The sequence below is a fragment of the Salmo trutta genome, chromosome 34 (assembly GCF_901001165.1).
Source record: "Salmo trutta chromosome 34, fSalTru1.1, whole genome shotgun sequence".
NCBI lineage: Eukaryota > Metazoa > Chordata > Actinopteri > Salmoniformes > Salmonidae > Salmo > Salmo trutta.
In genome coordinates this window covers 7,112,662-7,125,751 of record NC_042990.1, presented here as the reverse complement: position 1 = coordinate 7,125,751, position 13,090 = coordinate 7,112,662, and positions in this window count along the sequence as shown.

The following is a 13,090-nucleotide window of genomic DNA, read 5'->3' as shown; positions in this document are numbered from 1 at the left end:
ATACTCCTAATTATGTGACTCCCAATCAGGAACAACGATAACCAGCTGTCCCTGATCGGGAGCCACACAGACCCACATAGAAATACAACATCCAGAACACACATACACAGACATACTCTGCCACGTCCTGACCAAAACTACACAACAACACCCTCTGCTGGTCAGGACGTGACACTGTTTTTATTTATAGTGTCACGTCCTGACCATAGTAAGTTGTTATTTTCTATGGTAGAGTAGGTCAGGGCGTGACAGGGTTTTTTTGTCTGTTTTTGTATTTCTATGTTCAGTTTCTAGTTTTGTATTTCTATGTTGGTGTTGTTTGGGTTGATCTCCAATTGGAGGCAGCTGATCCTCGTTACCTCTAATTGGAGGTCATATTTAAGTTGATGTTTGTCCCACCTGTTTTTGTGGGTGATTATCTTTTAAGTAGTGTGTTTTCTTCTCTGCGTCACGGTTTGTTGTTTTTTGTGTTTCAAGAATTTAATGTATTGCATTTAGTTTCACGGAATAAATAAATATGTGGAAATATGAACACGCTGCATTTTGGTCCGATCCTTCAGACAGCCGTGACATATAGGCTGTTTTCAACTTGTCAATTTCAAAATGATTTTCTAACAAGTTTTTATTTTCTAAGAACAGTTTGAATTGAGGTGTGTTCCGCCTCCTCATTCATTCACATAAAAGTAGTCATTTTAACTTTTGAGGACAATACTTTTTTTACATTTCTGACCCGGACAAAATTCCCCAAGCGCTTTGCAATTGTTTGTGCAGTTCAAGTCTGCAGACATTTGCGCATCTCGCGTCAGAACAGGATCTGCACTCAAGTGTTCACATTTTCTGTCTGTTGCACGCATCGCAGTCATTGTTTTCGTTACCAACAATAGAACTTTGGAAATGTGTGCGTTTCTATCAAAGTGCCTTACTACATTATAATAGTTTCAGTATGTTGTTTCTACTGTTGCTCACTGTATGTATGGAGCATAATATATTTGTTTATATTCCTTATAACCACGGACACGCGAGGTAACTTCATTTCATAACCTTTATGGTGTTATATTCAATCGTGCTTATGTAGCTAGCTACATTCTTCTATTAGCTCTGTAAAACAATGCTAATTGCGTCAGAGAAGTATTAGCTTGTGTTGTATTTTGAAGCTACCCTGGCTTTACGACTCCCAAGTGGCGCAACAGTCTAAGGCACAGCATCTGTGCTAGAGGCATCACTACAGACACCCTGTTTGAAATCCAGGCTGCGTTACTATCAAAGTTTCTGTATGTAATTTGCATGTGAACTGTATGTCCAATTACAAAAAATACCTTCTTCAGTAATCATCTCACCTGTTAGATGGTGGTGAACTATGTGGACATTGAGGGCAGAGGCGATCAGATGGAAAAATATCTTCTTATACCACTTGGTAGTTTTCCAAGAGCATTCCACAAAGCTGTTTATCATGTCTGCCTTATCCACTGCCCCCATTTTGAGGTTATAGTCAAGCACGCAGTCTGGTTTGATTTTTCTCTTTCGTCAGGTGGTCCACCTTCCCTGTGGCCGATATGGTTGCTGTATGGACAGTGGCGAGGACATGGACGTCTTGTTCATCATGCCACTTTACTGCCCTGCTGTTGACCGTTCTCCTTGAACTCCACCTCCCCTCTCTGCATCTTCCTGCATCCAAATGCCGGCATCCCCTTCCTGTTCGACCTGACTGTGCCACAGGCTCCTGTGCTGTTGGAAGAGCAGAAGCTGGAAGAGTGTGGGACTGCTGTACCAATTGTCCACATACAAAGTGTGTCCCTTGCTGAGATTAGGAGCCAGCATGCTCATCACCATGGACCTGGACACCCCAAGCCCCTCATAATGTTGTATGTCAGTGGTGGACCCTTGGTAAACTATAATGTCCCGGACAAATCCTGTCTTCACGTCGCACATGACAAAGAACTTGACCCCAAACCTGTACCTTTACTTAACATCAGGTACTCATTAATGCATAGGTCCTTGTATGGCACAAAGACCCGACCAAATGCTGATGTCAGGCTTGTAAGAACATTTCTTATTTTGTATAATAGTCATTTAGGATGGCAGTAGCATTGTTGATGAAATGCAGGCATCGCAGCAGAACTAGGAAGTGGTCTTAGGAAAAGAGGGTGGCAAAAGAAGAGAGTTGCAAACATAGGATTTGTGTTCCAGTATTCTCTTTGGGAGTTCTTCTTTACTATCCCCATGAGAAGGACTGTCACCAGGAAGGTATACATTTCACTAATTGTGGTTGTCACCCATTTAGCAAGTTTCCCCCTCACTCCTGGCTCCCTCTTCTCCTGTAGCTCCAAGGCATAGCGATTGGTCTCCTCTACTATGTCTCCCACCAGCTCCTCTGTCAGAAACAACTTGAAGCACTCTGCCTCAGATGGAAATGGCAAGGGGAGTTGCACTCCAGACTGGGACTCATCAAAGCAAACAGCAGGGCCAGGAGGGGTGAAATGGCTGGCAGCCTTCCAGCTACCACAGAACTCCTGTACTTCATCCACTGTTAGTCTGCTTCCATCAGCACCAGCATCTTCAAAGGGACCTGGGACTTCGTCAGTGGACAAGGGGTCCTCAGATTCAGGGATCTCAATGGCTACAAGGTTGGGGGGCAGCTCCTCACTGTCAGAATCTGATTCCCGACTTTCAGACTCATTGTCAGAATTGTTTTAAATCTCCAGAATTTCCGCATTCGTGAATTATCTCCTTTTGAAAGACATTGCTCATGCTACAGCTTAGCTACATACATAAACAACAACACTGAATAGCTCAGAGTGGGAGTCAGAGGTTACGTGATTGACTGCCAGCACGCGCCACTAGTATCAATAAATCACAATCATGAAATGTTTTGTGTGGTAATTATTTATATATGTACTGTTTTATTCACATTTTCAATTACCGGTGACAAATCATGCATTCCAATTCTTGCATAGATTGTAAAAGGGCACATATTAGGTTGTGTACTGATTATGATGAGTTTAGCTAATTTTAGCTATGTGTGGAGCCATGTTTGTTGACATACAATGCATTCTGGGATCCACGTAATCATCTGTTAGACAAAATGAGGTGAGTGAGGGTTCACAAATTTTTTAACAACTTCCGGAAATGAATGGTGGAATGTCAACAATGGTAGACGACACACCCCCTTCAACATGCATACTATAATCAGACCAAACTCATCTTGTCTTCTCTCTTACTTTCAATTTCTAGAGAGTGTTTTACTCAATTATTTCGATCAATGGTGAGCTCACCCATGATGTGATTATTAATAAATAGCCATTTCTATTAGCTAATTCATTTTGTAGTTTGTCAGCTGAGAGTTATCTAAATATGACCGCTTGTGCTACGTAAATCTTTCCTCAGTTAGCGCTAGGACAAATGTAGCCTACATTTTTCCGGTTTGGATGATTGTGTTATGCTGTAGATAATTCTGTGAATGTCTGAACATTGCATACAAAAATAAACTGCTCACATTCTGGACATAACTTTGCAAGGACTGTGTTTTTGCTAAATGTTTCTGTGGCCAGCTCAAATACTGATTGTTGCGTCATTCGAAACTGGCCGTTCTAAATAAGCGCTCTAAATAAGTGCGCTACAGGGACCACTAGAATGATCACACCCGTGTGATGGTACGTGTGAAAGGGTTAAACAAATCAAAATATATTTGAGATTCTTCAAAGTAGTCACCATTTGCCTTGATGACAGCTTTGCACACTCTTGGCATTTTCTCAACCAGCTTCATGAGCTAGTCACCTGCAATGCATTTCAATTAACAAGTGTGCCTTGTTAAAAGTTCATTTGTGGAATTTCTTTCCTTCTTAATGTGTTTCAGCCAATCAGTTGTGTTGTGACAAGGTAGAGGTGGTATACAGAAGATAGCCCTATTTGGTAAAAGACCAAGTCCATATTATGGCAAAAACAGCTCAAATAATAAAGAGGAATGACAGTCCATCATTACTTTAAGACATGACAGTCAGTCAATCCGGAAAATTTCAACAATTTTGAAAGTTTCTTCAAGTGCAGTCATCATCAAGCACTCTCATAAGGACCGCCACAGGAAAGGAAGACCCAGAGTTACATGTGTTGCAGAGGATAAGTTCATTAGAGTAACCAGCCTCAGAAATTGAAGCCCAAATAAATGCATCACAGAGTTCAAGTAACAGGCACATCTCAACATCAACTGTTCAAAGGAGACTGCGTTAATCAGGCCTTCATGGTCGAATTGCTGTAAAGAAACCACTACTTAAAGACACCAATAAGAAGAAGAGACTTCCTTGGACCAAGAGACACAAGCAAAGGACATTAGACCCTTGGAAATCTGTCCTTTGGTCTGATGAGTCCAAATTTGCGATTTTTGGTTCCAACCGCCTTGTCTTTGTGAGACGCAGAGTGGGGGGAAGGGATGATCTCTCCGCATGTATGTGTCATACCTCAGGATAAGACCCAGATGTAGCCAGTTTGAAATATAAAATGTTTATTCATGAAACAGGGGGCAGACAAACGACAGGTCAAGGGCAAGTAGAGGCTCAGGGGACAGAAAACATTTTGCATGGTTCCCCAGATCCTCAAAATGTTCTACAGCTGCATCATCGGGAGCATCCTGACTGGTTGCATCACCGCCTGGTATGGCAACTGCTCGGCATCTGACCGTAAGGCGCTACAGAGGATAGTGCGTATGGCCCAGTACATCACTGGGGCCAAGCTTCCTGCCATCCAGGACCTACAGTATATTATCATTGTTATTGTTATTTTATTGTGTTACTTTTTATTTTATTTTTTACTTTAGTTTATTTAGTAAATATTTTCTTAACTCTATTTCTTGAACTGAATTGTTGGTTAAGGGCTTGTAAGTAAGCATTTCACGGTAAGGTCTACACCAATTCGATTTGATTGTCACGAGTTCCGCCGAAGTCGTTCCCTCTCCTTGTTCGGGCGGCGTTCGGTGGTCGACGTCACCGGCCTTCAAGCCATCGCCCATCCACTTTTCATTTTCCATTTGTTTTGTCTTTGTTTTACACACCTGGTTTCACTTCCCCAATTACTTGTTCATTATTTAACCCTCTGTTCCCCCATGGTTTTTTGTGAGTGATTGTTTGTCTGTTATACGGTCCGTTATGTGGGCTTGCTTTATTGTATTGTATTTTACTATTTTGAGTAAATAACGTTTATTTACTCATATCGGCTGTCCTGCGCCTGACTCCTCTACACAAGCTACACACAGACCTCATTACATTGATTGATGAGAGGAATAAAAAAAAATATATACATTTTAGAATAAGGCTGTAACATAACAAAACGTGGAAAAAGTCAAAGGGTCTGAATACTTTCCAAAGGCACTGTATATGACATAGACAAGCTACAGTAGGCTCAGACCATCTTTAACCACTGGCAGGGATCCAATTTAAATTCTTAACTCAAGCTCATGCACACCTATTGTTCTTTCTGTAACCTAACCATAGAGCATAACAAAAGATGATGAGAAAGGATTCAAAGGCATACATGAGCAACCACAAGAGAAAACAGTTCCTAAGAAAATACATTATCCACTCCGAAGACCCCTTTCGTTGCCTGACTGATCTCTCTCCTCTTTTATCTCCCTCTTTCGCTCCTCTTTTTCCCTCCGTCCTTCACTCCCTCTTTACCTTCTGTCACTGTAGCTGAGGAGAGGGGAGAAAGAGGGAGAGAGAAGAATAGAGGCAGAGGGGGTTTCTGGTTTCCAGGCGAGGTTTTGATGAAGGCTTTTGAAGTACGCCATGATTGTCCATGAAAGGGCCTTACGTCTCGCCCAAGATGCTATGCTCTCCATCGCCTTCTCTCCCTCTCCCGTCCCCTCTTTCCCTCTATCTCCATGATCAGGATATGGATCATGTGTTAACCTTAACTAAGCACGCAGGACCCATCTAATTACCTACAGGACTTTGGTGTGTACATGTGTGGATAGAGGGTTGAGTCGTTGGGACAGAGGGAGGCAGAAAAGAGAGATAGAACCCCCGTAGGATTCTGGGAAAGTGCTGCCGATTGTCCGTCGACTCTGGTGACAGTGCTGTGGCAGTGGCACTTTGTTATCTCGACAAAGTGGGTCCAGGGGCTATTTTACAGTACTCCCTCCTCTCTCCATCTCTCCCCTCCTCCTCCTCCTCTTCCTCCTCCTCCTCCTCCACCTCCTCCTCTCCATCACTCCCCTGCTCCTCTGCCTGCTCCGCCTCCTCCGCCTCCTCCTCTCTATCTCTCTTTTGCTGTGTACTGTCCAATTACCCCTCCCCATACGTTGAAATACAATTAATTCCTATCCTAAGGCACATATTAATATCACATTATCGAGAATAATTTTTTAGACTATAGATTTTATTTTCATTTGAACTGAGGTAAATATGTGTTATCAATGAGAGGCAACTAACTATATGATGCATCTCTAAGGAAATGTACAGTAAATTCAACGAGTAATGGATTCTGCAATCTTTTTTTCTCCATTTAGGCTCCACGTATCATCATGTGATGTTGTGTTTAACCGGCTGGGGATGGCATGTGTAAATGTAACACTTGGTTGCATGGTGTGGAAGGGAGACTGGGGAGCGTCCGAGCCAGTGTGTAGAATGAACATTAGCGCAGCAGCATGGTTTAGTCTCACCTTTTATTATATATATCTCTCTCTGCATTCTCTCTCTCCCTCTCTCTGTCTGTATGAGTGCCTGTACAGAAGGTTTAGGCACTCGTTTGGAACACGGCTATCCAGGAACACTGAACAAACAACCTGACTTAACGTCCAGCCAGAGAGGGGAGAATGTGAGAATGTTCCTAAGATAACTAAATGAAAGAAGGGCTATCATTCATACTGTGTTATATGATGGTAATCATGATGATGATAATAACTGTGAAGAACATAAAGTATGCATTCATAACGATATTGCGATATTTCATCCATAGACGGTATGAGAATATATAGAAGTATAACAATCACATTCAACATGCAGTTTCACACGAAGTATAACTCGACAGCATCTTAATACTCAGTTTAACGATATCGTCCCCAGATAAGACTATTATTCCCATATTACCTCTGCCTAACTGCTACAACTAGCGCTTTTTCACTTTTCATTTTCAACAACCCTATTCTGTGACTCGACTTTTTCAAGGTAGTTTTACTCACATTGCTTGTAACACACTATAAAGCTGTTCTTTGGGAGCAGTATAACTTGGGTGAATGATCTGCTGCACCTATTTAGCTCAGTCAATAGCTAGTTTAGGAGATGGCTGGGTGGGTCAATAATGACTGAGATCAACACTTATTCCAAATAGGCAGTGTGGAGAGAAAAAAGGCTGTTCCAAAGTATTTTCAGATTGAATATAGCGGAATTTCCCGTAATGACTTATTTCCCCCTTTTTATTGCTCCTCTCATTGAGCAGCTTGCCAAAGCAATTTCAAAGGATTTTAAGTCCTGTGGAGCTGCCGTATGCCTTGCAAACAAGCCATTATTCAATTACGCATTCATCAAATAAGCAGTTCGGCAGGCATTTATATATAAGTTGGCATAAAATTGGTAAAACACCAATGTGATTTAACTATGGGTGTTTGAAATATAAATTTAATGGGTTTGCCTTGGTGGATTCCGAAAGACAAGCACCTTTTTTATCTGTCTTTTGAGATGTAAATTAACTAAAAATAAAACACTTGACTGTCTATAAAATGTGGGTCTTTAGTTAGTTACTTGAATCACTGGTCATTAATAAAAAGCAGTTAAGTTTTAAAACTGTGTTGATAACCCCTGAGGGTACATATGTTTTATGGAAACTTTCCTATAAGTAACTTTCAGCCAATTACAAGTCACTCTGCCCAAGAGAGGAAAGGGGTTCGATTAATCTCGCCCGGGCGCCTGTGGAGCCGTGTTTTGCATCGGCTGAAAGTTGATTGCATTCGATTTGGAACCGGACTGCCACCGGGCATGAGCCAGGTGCCCCGTTCAAAGCCCACGCATAGAAAGTATTAGGATTCCGTGTTTTCCCATGCAAAAGTGATTGCTTTTGATAAAAAGGCTTTATCTGCCTTCCGAATGAAATCTCGTTCGGACATTTTAACACATATTTTATGGAAAATGTGTGTTGTATGTTTCTGGAAGATGCACCATGCTGCCTTGTCAACAAAATTAAAGAGCGGCACAGGTTATAGCGCTCCTCCCTCAGCATAATGGAATCCGTCCATTAATATCCAGTAAAATGCATAGGATGAAAGTTCAAAGGTCCATTCTAAAGGACCAGGAAGTAAGTCTGACCAACAATATTGGCAGTTAAAACTCTTAAGATTGATTTTAGTTCAGGGTACAATAACATTTACAGGAAGGATTTCAGGAAATGTTCGTAAAATACTGTAGCAATATACAAAAGGTAAGAACAGCAGCTTTGAAACTTTGTGTTACTGTCGTTCATGATGATTACAGGTCCTTGCGATGAATGGTTTATACATTTATTTATATGCATGTATGTTGATTAACATGAACAAATCTTGATTGGAAATGTTTTAGAAACTGTTCAATAATGCTTTAAATAACATTTTTTTTCTTCAAGTAAATACGAAAGCCAGTATCTAATAACGTTTTATGTTATGTTCCCTCCCAGTGAAGCCAGACAAAGGTCACTTGTATTTCACAGTAACTATGGACATCAAAGAAGGGTGTGTGTTTGTGCAAAAAAGTCCCATCTCAAATGTTGATTGAGCTTGCACTGACGAGTGTAGGCTTGCATGTAAATGTGCATGAAAAACAGTCCCATTAGGCACTCTGAATGGCAAGTCAAAAGAATGCATGAAATAGAGGCAATCGGGACTGCATTGTGAAGTTATGCGTAACCTTTGTCAAAGAGAAGTGTTAAAAGCTAACATGAAAGGGGGAAAAACTGCGTTCTTCTTCATACCATACTCGGTGTGTGATTTTCAGGAGTTGCTCTTTTTGGGAAATCACCTAAACAGAGACTTTATGTTCAATGAGTGTGAGAATAATGTTCTACTCTAGCCCAATAATGGACTAAAGGAGCCTAACATGACTCCTTATAGTCCAAGACCTTACATGTTTAGAGGCAAATTGGCTCTGGCAGCCAAAACAACCTAATACTCCATCTAAACGGGAATTGCGGTTATGGTTCTAGCAACATTAAGCCCTCTACTTTCATATCACATCAAAATAATTTCACAAATGCAGTATAAACACTTACTGCACACCAGTGGAGGCTCCTCAGAGGAGGAAGGGGAGGACCATCCTCCTCAGTGAATTTCGGAAAAACGTAAATTATGAAACATTAAAAAACTTCCGGAGGACGTCCTCCAACCTATCAGAGCTCTCGCAGCATGAACTGACATGTTGTCCACACAATCAAAGGATCAGATAATGAATCTAGTACTGAAAGCATAAGCTACTGCTAGCTAGCACTGCGGTGCTAGCTAGCAGTAGTTGACTTAAAATTATACAAAAATGAAGAAGAAGCAAGACAGAGAAAGAGAGAGCTAGCTATATTTTGTTGTCTTTTTTTCACTTTCACTTTCTTAGCTGGAGAATGCAGCTAGCTAGTTTATCCTACACAAACACCCAGCTCAAACAGAGAGGGATGCTATATTAGCTAGCTGGCTATGGCTATCCAAAACTGGAACCCTTCCAAGTCAAGGTAAGCTTTTGGTTTTATTAATTTATTGCCACCAGGACCCGCTGGTGTAAATGCTAAACTGCTTGCTGACTGTACACTGTACTACATGACTGTAGCTAGCAGGTTTACTAATGCGTTAGATCCAGTAACTATGTTGACTATGACGATAGCTGATGTGGTGGCAACAATGAAGCGGTTATGATATGAAGGTTCTGTCACGCCCTGATCTGTTTCACCTGTCCCTGTGATTGTCTCCACCCCCTCCAGGTGTCACTTATTTTCCCCAGGATATTTTTCCCTGTGTTTCCTGTTTTTCTGTGCCAGTTCGTCTTGTATGATTTCCAAGTAAACCATTGTTTTTCCCGTTCTCCTGCTTTTTGCTATTCTCCTTTTTCTAGTCCTCCCGGTTTTGACCCTTGCCTGTTTCTGGACTCTGTGCCAGCCTGCCTGACCTTTCTGCCTGCCTTGACCACGAGCTGCCACTCTGCCACTCTGTACCTCCTGGACTCTGATCTGGCGTTTGACCTTTTTCCTGTCCACGACCATTCTCTTGCCTACTTCTTTTGGATTAATAAACATTGTAAGACTCTAACCCTCTGTCTCCTGTGTCTGTATCTGGGTCTCGCCTTGTGTTATGATAGGTTTGGCTTAGAAAGGTTTTTTGCCTGGTCATCACAGACAGCTGATTTGTTGTGCACTGAAGTCCACAAGCGAAGGGAAAAGGTGAGAGGAGGAGAGCGCGTAGATGCGAAAAGGAATTATATAACGCGCAAAGTGATCATGCTGCTTGTATGTGACTGTTATGAATGTAAACTGTGGTTGTGTGTGATCAGGAGTGTATTCATTCCTCCGATTCTGTTGATAAACTTTTCTTAAACGGAAGCAAAATGAACGAAACAGGGATAAACATACTTGAATTTGTCCAATAGAAACTCTTGTTTGCCACTGCTGGACTAATGATTACACCCTAGATCAGCTAGATGCAGGCAAGAGTGTGCAAGGTGGTATTGAATGTGTCATCGTCTGTCACCTTGATAACTCAAATTATTCTCTCGACCTGTGCACCTACGTTACAAACTTTCATTCATAGGCTAGGTTGTAGCAACCTTATGATGGGTATATCAACACCTGTGATTGCTTTATGCCTCGCTTTATGACTCTCTCAAAAGTCAATATGCCTTCTATACTGTTGTTTAGGATAATTATCATTGTTTTAGTTTACTGCAGAGCCCCTAGTCTCACTGAACATGCCTTAGATACCTCCTTTGTCGCACCTCCCACACATGCAGTGACCTCAACCAGTATAACCAGCGTGTCCAGAGATGCAAACTCTCTAATCATCACTCAGTGCCTGGGCTTACCTCCACTGTCCCCGCACCCCACCATACCCCTGTCTGCACATTATGCCCTGAATCTATTCTACCACACCCAGAAATCTGCTCCTTTTATTCTCTGTCCCCAACGCACTAGACGACCAGTTTGGCTAGCCTTTAGCCTCACCCTCATCCTACTCCTCCTCTGTTCCTCATGTGATGTGGAGGCTAACCCAGGCCCTGCGTGTACCCAGGCACTCTCATTTGTTGACTTCTGTAATCGAAAAAGCCTTGGTTTCATGCATGTTAACATCAGAAGCCTCCTCCCTAAGTTTGTTTTACTCACTGCTTTAGCACACTCTGCCAACCCTGATGTCTTTACCATGTTTGAATCCTGGTTTAGGAAGGCCACCAAAAATTCTGAGATTTCCATACCCAACTACAACATTTTCCATCAAGATAGAACTGCCAAAGGGGGTGGAGTTGCAATCTACTGCAGAGATAGCCTATAAAGTTCTGTCATACTTTCCAGGTCTATGCCCAAAACAGTTCGAGCTTCTAATTTTAAAAATGAATCTCTCCAGAAATAAGTCTCTCACTGTTGCCCCCTTTAATAGACCCCCCTTAGCTCCCAGCTGTGCCCTGGACACCATATGTGAATTGATTGCCCCCCATCTATCTTCAGAGTTCGTTCTGTAGGTGACCTAAACTGGGATATGCTTAACACCCCAGCAGTCCTACAATCTAAGCTAGATGCCCTCAATCTCACACAAATTATCAAGGAAACCACCAGGTACAACCCTAAATCCGTAAACATGGGCACCCTCATAGATATTATCCTGACCAACTTGCCCTCCAAATACACCTCTGCTGTTTTCAATCAGGATCTCAGCGATCACTGCCTCATTGCCTGTATCCACTATGGGTACGCGGTCAAACGACCACCCCTCATCACTTTCAAACACTCCCTAAAACACTTCTGCGAGCCGGCCTTTCTAATCGACCTGGCCCAGGTATCCTGGAAGGATATTGACCTCATCCCGTCAGTCGAGGATGCCTGGTTGTTCTTTAAAAGTAATTTCCTCACCATCTTAAATAAGCATGCCCCGTTCAAAAAATGTAGAACTAAGAACAGATATAGCCCTTGGTTCACTCCAGACCTGACTGCCCTTGACCAGCACAAAAACATCTTGTGGCGGACTGCAATAGCATCGAATAGTCTCCGCGATATGCAACTGTTCAGGGAAGTCAGGAACCAATACACACAGTCAGTCAGGAAAGCAAAGGCTAGCTTTTTAAAACAGAAATTTGCATCCTGTAGCTCTAACTCCAAAATGTTTTAGGACACTGTAAAGTCCATGGAGAACAAGAGTACCTCCTCCCAGCTGCCCACTGCACTGAGGCTAGGCGACACGGTCACCACCGATAAATCCATGATAATCTAAAATTTCAATAAGCATTTCTCTACGGCTGGCCATGCTTTCCTCCTGGCTACCCCAACCCCGGCCAACAGCTCCGCACCCCTCGCAGCTACTTGCCCGAGCCTTCCCAGCTTCTCCTTCACCCAAATCCAGATCGCAGATGTTCTGAAAGAGCTGCGAAACCTGGACCCGTACAAATCAGCTGGGCTAGACAATCTGGACCCTTTCTTTCTAAAATTATTCGCCGCCATTGTTGCAACCCCTATTACCAGTCTGTTCAACCTCTCTTTCGTTTCATCTGAGATCCCTAAAGATTGGAAAGCTGCCGCGGACATCCTCCTCTTCAAAGGGGGTGACACTCTAGACCCAAACTGTTACAGACCTATATCCATCCTGCCCTGCCTTTCTAAAGTCTTTGAAAGCCAAGTTAATAAACAGATCACTGACCATTTCAAATCCCACTGTACCTTCTCTGCTGTGCAATCCGGTTTCCGAGCTGGTCACGGGTGCACCTCAGCTACGCTCAAGGTACTAAACGATATCATAACCTCCATCGATAAAAGAGGTCATCTTCATCGACCTGGCCAAGGCTTTTGACTCTGTCAATCACCGTATTCATATCGGCAGACTCAATAGCCTTGGTTTCTCAAATGATTGCCTCGCCTGGTTCACCAACTACTTCGCAGACAGAGTTCAGTGTGCAAAATT